This window comes from Plutella xylostella, chromosome 7, assembly GCF_932276165.1.
Source record: "Plutella xylostella chromosome 7, ilPluXylo3.1, whole genome shotgun sequence".
NCBI lineage: Eukaryota > Metazoa > Arthropoda > Insecta > Lepidoptera > Plutellidae > Plutella > Plutella xylostella.
Window position 1 is genome coordinate 4,072,773 of NC_063987.1, and position 8,421 is coordinate 4,081,193.

Below are 8,421 nucleotides of genomic sequence, written 5' to 3' on the forward strand. Positions count from 1 at the left end.
CTGAAGAAAATCAGCTGCAAATGATAGTTCATATGAAAGGTATTATTAATACCTAGAAACAATTTTCAGCAATTTCAGATCAAATGACTTTTGGTGAATATTCAAGGGGAAGATCAGAAAATAAAAGTTAGTAGCCCAAGATTACCATTTTGTATGGGGGCACCAAGATGCCATAGACCTGCCAGCATCTCACCTGGTTTTTTATGTGTGTTGACTCATTATAAAACACTGACAGAAGTTTCATCAACATTGAAACGGTATAGCAGGTGTCCAGGAGCCACTTTCTGACAGATTTTGGGTAAAAATTCACAATATTTCACGAATAATCAAGTTTGCAGGTGGAACCTGAAGAAAATCAGCTGCAAATGATAGTTCATATGAAAGGTATTATTAATACCTAGAAACAGTTTTCAGTAATTTCTGATTAAATGACTTTTGGTGAATATTCAAGGGGAAGATCAGAAAATAAAAGTTAGCAGCCCAAGATTACCATTTTGTATGGGGGCACCAAGATGCCATAGACCTGCCAGCATCTCACCTGGTTTATTATGTGTGTTGACTCATTATAAGACACTGACAGAAGTTTCATCAACATTGAAACGGTATAGCAGGTGTCCAGGAGCCACTTTCTGACAGATTTTGGGTAAAAATTCACAATATTTCACGAATAATCAAGTTTGCAGGTGGAACCTGAAGAAAATCAGCTGCAAATGATAGTTCATATGAAAGGTATTATTAATACCTAGAAACGGTTTTCAGTAATTTCTGATTAAATGACTTTTGGTGAATATTCAAGGGGAAGATCAGAAAATAAAAGTTAGCAGCCCAAGATTACCATTTTGTATGGGGGCACCAAGATGCCATAGACCTGCCAGCATCTCACCTAGTTTATTATGTGTGTTGACTCATTATAAAACACTGAAAGAAGTTTCATCAACATTGAAACGGTATAGCAGGTGTCCAGGAGCCACTTTCTGACAGATTTTGGGTAAAAATTCACAATATTTCACGAATAATCAAGTTTGCAGGTGGAACCTGAAGAAAATCAGCTGCAAATGATAGTTCATATGAAAGGTATTATTAATACCTAGAAACGGTTTTCAGTAATTTCTGATTAAATGACTTTTGGTGAATATTCAAGGGGAAGATCAGAAAATAAAAGTTAGCAGCCCAAGATTACCATTTTGTATGGGGGCACCAAGATGCCATAGACCTGCCAGCATCTCACCTGGTTTATTATGTGTGTTGACTCATTATAAAACACTGACAGAAGTTTCATCAACATTGAAACGGTATAGCAGGTGTCCAGGAGCCACTTTCTGACAGATTTTGGGTAAAAATTCACAATATTTCACGAATAATCAAGTTTGCAGGTGGAACCTGAAGAAAATCAGCTGCAAATGATAGTTCATATGAAAGGTATTATTAATACCTAGAAACGGTTTTCAGTAATTTCAGATTAAATGACTTTTGGTGAATATTCAAGGGGAAGATCAGAAAATAAAAGTTAGCAGCCCAAGATTACCATTTTGTATGGGGGCACCAAGATGCCATAGACCTGCCAGCATCTCACCTGGTTTATTATGTGTGTTGACTCATTATAAAACACTCACAGAAGTTTCATCAACATTGAAACGGTATAGCAGATGTCCATGAGCCACTTTCTGACATCTGTTATCATCAGTTTTTTTGTACTTACGACAAAAAAACTGCACTTATAGAAAAGGACAATACTCTTATCAGTATCACAAAAGGTCATCTTTTCAGCCTTACTCTTTCAGCCATTACAATACGCATGACGCATGACGCAGGTGTGAGCCTTTGATGGCATGCCGACTAGTGTTATTTTAAAGTTGGGAAACCATTTACCTACCTGCCTAAAACAAAGAGTTCATCACACCACAACAATAAAATGTCCTAACTTATTACCTGTTGCGAAACTAAAGATATGATTATGGTTATTTTTTGTGCGTTAGTATACAGAATATTTTTTTTACCTTTGATCATAAGCCGACTTGCAAAAGTTTTTATTGACAAGACGTGAACCTGGCAAAATAATGCTATTGTCTCTATTTGCTATTTAATCTGAAATTGCTGAAAATCATTTTTAGGTATTAATAATACCTTTCATATGAACTATCATTTGCAGCTGATTTTCTTCAGGTTCCACCTGCAAACTTGATTATTCGTGAAATATTGTGAATTTTTACCCAAAATCTGTTAGAAAGTGGCTCCTGGACACCTGCTATACCGTTTCAATGTTGATGAAACTTCTGTGAGTGTTTTATAATGAGTCAACACACATAATAAACCAGGTGAGATGCTGGCAGGTCTATGGCATCTTGGTGCCCCCATACAAAATGGTAATCTTGGGCTGCTAACTTTTATTTTCTGATCTTCCCCTTGAATATTCACCAAAAGTCATTTAATCTGAAATTGCTGAAAACCGTTTCTAGGTAATAATAATACATTTCATATGAACTATCATTTGCAGCTGATTTTCTTCAGGTTCCACCTGCAAACTTGATTATTCGTGAAATATTGTGAATTTTTACCCAAAATCTGTAGGAAAGTGGCTCCTGGACACCTGCTATACCGTTTCAATGTTGATGAAACTTCTGTCAGTGTCTTATAATGAGTCAACACACATAATAAACCAGGTGAGATGCTGGCAGGTCTATGGCATCTTGGTGCCCCCATACAAAATGGTAATCTTGGGCTGCTAACTTTTATTTTCTGATCTTCCCCTTGAATATTCACCAAAAGTCATTTAATCTGAAATTGCTGAAAACTGTTTCTAGGTATTAATAATACCTTTCATATGAACTATCATTTGCAGCTGATTTTCTTCAGGTTCCACCTGCAAACCTGATTATTCGTCAAATATTGTCAATTTTTACCCAAAATCTGTTAGAAAGTGGCTCCTGGACACCTGCTATACCGTTTCAATGTTGATGAAACTTCTGTGAATGTTTTATAATGAGTCAACACACATAATAAACCAGGTGCGATGCTGGCAGGTCTATGGCATCTTGGTGCCCCCATACAAAATGGTAATCTTGGGCTGCTAACTTTTATTTTCTGATCTTCCCCTTGAATATTCACCAAAAGTCATTTAATCTGAAATTACTGAAAATCGTTTCTAGGTATTAATAATACCTTTCATAGGAACCATCATTTGCAGCTGATTTCCTTCAGGTTCCACCTGCAAACTTGATTATTCGTGAAATATTGTGAATTTTTACCCAAAATCTGTCAGAAAGTGGCTCCTGGACACCTGCTATACCGTTTCAATGTTGATGAAACTTCTGTCAGTGTTTTATAATGAGTCAACATACATAATAAACCAGGTGAGATGCTGGCAGGTCTATGGCATCTTGGTGCCCCCATACAAAATGGTAATCTTGGGCTGCTAACTTTTATTTTCTGATCTTCCCCTTGAATATTCACCAAAAGTCATTTAATCTGAAATTACTGAAAACCATTTCTAGGTATTAATAATACCTTTCATATGAACTATCATTTGCAGCTGATTTCCTTCAGGTTCCACCTGCAAACTTGATTATTCGTGAAATATTGTGAATTTTTACCCAAAATCTGTCAGAAAGTGGCTCCTGGACACCTGCTATACCGTTTCAATGTTGATGAAACTTCTGTCAGTGTTTTATAATGAGTCAACACACATAATAAACCAGGTGAGATGCTGGCAGGTCTATGGCATCTTGGTGCCCCCATACAAAATGGTAATCTTGGGCTGCTAACTTTTATTTTCTGATCTTCCCCTTGAATATTCACCAAAAGTCATTTAATCTGAAATTACTGAAAACCGTTTCTAGGTATTAATAATACCTTTCATATGAACTATCATTTGCAGCTGATTTTTTTCAGGTTCCACCTGCAAACTTGATTATTCGTGAATATGGTGAATTTTTACCCAAAATCTGTCAGAAAGTGGCTCCTGGACACCTGCTATACCGTTTCAATGTTGATGAAACTTCTGTGCGTGTTTTATAATGAGTTAACACACATAATAAACCAGGTGGGATGCTGGCAGGTCTATGGCATCTTGGTGCCCCCATACAAAATGGTAATCTTGGGCTGCTAACTTTTATTTTCTGATCTTCCCCTTGAATATTCACCAAAAGTCATTTAATCTGAAATTGCTGAAAACCGTTTCTAGGTATTAATAATACCTTTCATATGAACTATCATTTGCAGCTGATTTCCTTCAGGTTCCACCTGCAAACTTGATTATTCGTCAAATATTGTCAATTTTTACCCAAAATCTGTTAGAAAGTGGCTCCTGGACACCTGCTATACCGTTTCAATGTTGATGAAACTTCTGTGAGTGTTTTATAATGAGTCAACACACATAATAAACCAGGTGAGATGCTGGCAGGTCTATGGCATCTTGGTGCCCCCATACAAAGGTCTATGGCATCTCGGTAATGGTAATCTTGGGCTGCTAACTTTTATTTTCTGATCTTCCCCTTGAATATTCACCAAAAGTCATTTAATCTGAAATTGCTGAAAACCGTTTCTAGGTATTAATAATACCTTTCATATGAACTATCATTTGCAGCTGATTTTCTTCAGGTTCCACCTGCAAACTTGATTATTCGTGAAATATTGTGAATTTTTACCTATTGTGAAAGTGGCTCCTGGACACCTGCTATACCGTTTCAATGTTGATGAAACTTCTGTCAGTGTTTCATAATGAGTCAACACATGTAATAAACCAGGTGAGATGCTGGCAGGTCTATGGCATCTCGGTGCCCCCATACAAAATATCCATTAACCAACAAGGGCGTCAGTAAGTAAACGTCGTATTTTATAGTATTTATTTGTTTTAGAACATATTATAGTGTTTATATGAATACCTAGCATTGTTATTCCAATGTTTTTGGGGCTTTTTACGTGTTTTAATTGATAAAGTATGCAATGACTGAAGTGACCATCTTAATTTGGTCGGCTATTCAAAGGCTGCTAACTTTAGGCTGCTAACTTCACACACCTAAACATTAAGGATGTTACGTTTTTGTTGTTTTTCGTTTTAAAACATATTTGTAGTTTATATTAATAAGGAAAATTTTCAATTTGCAGTTTTAAATCATAATAAACATCAGACAAGGATGGACTGGCTGTTTTACTAAAGTAAATAGGCAAGTCATTAGTTATATGAATCAACATGTTAATTAGCTAGAAATAAGATAACTTATTCTCACCTCAGTAACAATAACATCATTAACACATTGGCTTACCCATAATTGTAAATAATGATAAGTATTTAACAAAATAACAAAAATCTTATACAAATGGAAAAATAAAAATTACTGAGCTAACCCCAATAACTATAATTTTCACCACTTTTTCGCCATAATATCTTACGTCCATCCTTGTCTGACTTTTCATCACTAAATATCACAACATTGTTGCACCAATCAAAGTTTAAAATAGTCAGTCGCAAAACGCACTCTGTTTCGACGATGCTGATCGGTTAGAGCAATTTTCTTCGCCGGCCTCCGACACCGCAACCCAGCAGCACGCAAGTGAACCCGTACGGATTGTAGGGATAGAGGATAGATTATGTGTTGTAGCCGTAGAACGGGTGCTGCAGAACGGATCAGCGCTATGTGCAGCTACGATTTCTCGATGGCGTGGTGATGCATCCGTATAGACGACTACTGTCTACATGTCCCGAATCTGCGTATCGGTGAACCCATATAAAATTGAACAGTTCTCCTCTGCAAACAAAAAAAAACAAATACTTAGCATATACAAATACAAATATTCTAACAGTCAAATAAAATATTTGCAATTCTATGTTACTTACCGTTAAACGTCTTGCGATTTCACTAATTGTAATATTTTGTTCATATAAATACAATTATCTCCGCCTTTTTGAACATGGTTTAGTTTAAGTTAAGACTTTCCATAGTGACTGCGAAGAGTAATTAATTAAATTGACAAATCACAAAGTGAAGCACTATGCAGACGCAGAGGTGAATTGTCACTAAAACTAAAAACTAATTTCGTTTATTCATATTGTATGAGGGTAGAATGGTTTTAATTCTCAAATGAAGAACGAATCATATATTTTTGCCGAAGAGAAATAGTTGACAGCTATGCAGCTTGTAGTCATTTGTCAGTTTCAAATAAATTAATTTTACGTGACGTGACGTTCGGACCCGTTTAAATAACGCAAAATTTGAATTAAGTAAAATAAAAATAAAAATAACCATCAGTGGACTCGAACTCACGACCTATGTTTCGTGAGTCTAACTTTCTGCCATTGAGCTACGAAGTATATAGACACAAGCAGTGAAATTTTGCTACACTTCAATTTTATAACTATTTAACTAACACTACCGGTTGATATTTTTATGTCACAGCTGGTATACGGGCGTTTGCCTACGCGCAAACTCGTTTGTGCTGTTGTGTGTGTGTGTGTGTGTGTGTGGTTTGTTACTGGTGTGTAAACCGATTTCTGCGTTTATGCACACATAGACAAGGTAGTGTGCACACATACACTACGTTAGTGTGCCCTGCCAACCATTTGACGTTGCCGTGTGTACTTTCTATGTGCCATTAGATTTAAAGAACCAACGTAGTGTCGTATCGTATTCGTATTGTAGGTGGTGACGTAGTTATAGTGAGTGGTCTGCCTCCGTGTTCCTGCAATGTGTGCGCGTGCTGTTGTGTGTGTGTGTGTGTGTGTGTGTGTGTCTGTATGTAGTGTGTGTTGCAGGTGGTGCTAGTGAGGGGCCACTTCCTGTCGTACCTGCCGCTGTGCTCGCGCAATGAGCCGGTGTTCGTGTGCGCGTGCTGTCGTGTGTGTGTGTGTGTGTGTGTGTGTGTGTGTGTCTGTATGTAGTGTGTGTTGCAGGTGGTGCTAGTGAGGGGCCACTTCGTGTCGTACCTGCCGCTGTGCTCGCGCAATGAGCCGGTGTTCGTGTGCGCGTGCTGTCGTGTGTGTGTGTGTGTGTGTGTGTCTGTATGTAGTGTGTGTTGCAGGTGGTGCTAGTGAGGGGCCACTTCGTGTCGTACCTGCCGCTGTGCTCGCGCAATGAGCCGGTGTTCGAGTGCGCGTGCTGTCGTGTGTGTGTGTGTGTGTGTGTCTGTATGTAGTGTGTGTTGCAGGTGGTGCTAGTGAGGGGCCACTTCGTGTCGTACCTGCCGCTGTGCTCGCGCAATGAGCCGGTTTTCGTGTGCGCGTGCTGTCGTGTGTGTGTGTGTGTGTGTGTGTGTGTGTGTGTGTGTGTCTGTATGTAGTGTGTGTTGCAGGTGGTGCTAGGGAGGGGCCACTTCGTGTCGTACCTGCCGCTGTGCTCGCGCAATGAGCCGGTGTTCGTGTGCGCGTGCTGTCGTGTGTGTGTGTGTGTGTGTGTGTGTGTCTGTTTGTAGTGTGTGTTGCAGGTGGTGCTAGTGAGGGGCCACTTCGTGTCGTACCTGCCGCTGTGCTCGCGCAATGAGCCGGTGTTCGTGTGCGCGTGCTGTCGTGTGTGTGTGTGTGTGTGTGTGTCTGTATGTAGTGTGTGTTGCAGGTGGTGCTAGTGAGGGGCCACTTCGTGTCGTACCTGCCGCTGTGCTCGCGCAATGAGCCGGTGTTCGTGTGCGCGTGCTGTCGTGTGTGTGTGTGTGTGTGTCTGTATGTAGTGTGTGTTGCAGGTGGTGCTAGTGAGGGGCCACTTCGTGTCGTACCTGCCGCTGTGCTCTCGCAATGAGCCGGTGTTCGTGTGCGCGTGCTGTCGTGTGTGTGTGTGTGTGTGTGTGTCTGTATGTAGTGTGTGTTGCAGGTGGTGCTAGTGAGGGGCCACTTCGTGTCGTACCTGCCGCTGTGCTCGCGCGATGAGCCGGTGTTCGTGTGCGCGTGCTGTCGTGTGTGTGTGTGTGTGTGTGTGTGTGTGTCTGTATGTAGTGTGTGTTGCAGGTGGTGCTAGTGAGGGGCCACTTCCTGTCGTACCTGCCGCTGTGCTCGCGCAATGAGCCGGTGTTCGTGTGCGCGTGCTGTCGTGTGTGTGTGTGTGTGTGTGTGTCTGTATGTAGTGTGTGTTGCAGGTGGTGCTAGTGAGGGGCCACTTCGTGTCGTACCTGCCGCTGTGCTCGCGCAATGAGCCGGTGTTCGTGTGCGCGTGCTGTCGTGTGTGTGTGTGTGTGTGTGTGTGTGTCTGTATGTAGTGTGTGTTGCAGGTGGTGCTAGTGAGGGGCCACTTCGTGTCGTACCTGCCGCTGTGCTCGCGCAATGAGCCGGTGTTCGAGTGCGCGTGCTGTCGTGTGTGTGTGTGTGTGTGTGTCTGTATGTAGTGTGTGTTGCAGGTGGTGCTAGTGAGGGGCCACTTCGTGTCGTACCTGCCGCTGTGCTCGCGCAATGAGCCGGTTTTCGTGTGCGCGTGCTGTCGTGTGTGTGTGTGTGTGTGTGTG